This window comes from Triticum dicoccoides, chromosome 2B (assembly GCF_002162155.2).
Source record: "Triticum dicoccoides isolate Atlit2015 ecotype Zavitan chromosome 2B, WEW_v2.0, whole genome shotgun sequence".
Taxonomy (NCBI): Eukaryota; Viridiplantae; Streptophyta; class Magnoliopsida; order Poales; family Poaceae; genus Triticum; species Triticum dicoccoides.
Genome location: NC_041383.1, coordinates 481,600,245 through 481,601,261, shown reverse-complemented (window position 1 = coordinate 481,601,261; position 1,017 = coordinate 481,600,245).

Here is a 1,017-nt window from a genome sequence, read left to right as displayed (position 1 = left end):
GCTCATAAGTGGAAAGTAAGTTTCGGAAAGCCATATGTTGTTGGATACATATTGGCAAGGCCATGAGATGGCATGAGGATAGGTAAGATGGCAGTGTTGTGACATGCCAGTCTTATGCCAGTCCATTTGGCAGTAGTGTCATCATGATCAAATCATATTCCCATTCATTTCCTTCCTGTGCTGCCACATGTTTTCCGTCAGGAATATGGCATAGTAAGTTGCAACCGTTTTCCTAGCACACACCAAGTAGAGAGGCCGGGATGAGGGTTCCATGGCCCTGGATTAAAGCCTGTCATCCGGTCAGGGGGCATGGGTGTTTCCGGTTGGGACCGAGAGGGGGGCACCCCTTAGAGCGCGCGTATAGAAATTTGATCCCATGCTATTCGAGGTTGTGGCCTCCCCGTCTCAAAGTTTTTCTTGGACGTTGCCTAGGGTGATTCCTGGCATCGTCAGGTGGAATGGGTGTGTACTAGTTAAATGTGTTTCTTCTGAAATACCGTAAAAGGAACTAGTCCTTCGTGACTACGGAAATCCGTTGGCTGTGGACAGTAAGTACAAACTCTGCAGAGTCACAACTCCTTTAAATCATCTTGTACTTGTCGAAGTACTGTACTCATCTTATCTTGTCAGGTATTAGCCTCAGTGACAAAAACTTCGGTGGACTACCTGGGTGATAAACCTGGTTAAAAGATTATTCTTGTGGATGGACTAATCTTGTTATTTACATTTGTTACAAGCCCTGTCTGCGATGTCGCTCAGACGTCCGACGGTGGCATACCTGTCATTTACATTTGTTATAAGTCCTGTCTGTGATGTCGCTTAGACGTCCGATGGTGGCAAACGTGTTATTTACATTTGTTATAAGCCCTGTCTGTGATGTCGCTCAGACGTCCGATGGTGGCAAACCTATTATTTACATTTGTTACAAGCCCTGTCTGCGATGTCGCTCACACGTCCGACCGTGGCATTTCTTTTAAAGCCCTTTATGTGATGCCGCTCAGACGTCCGACTGTGGCA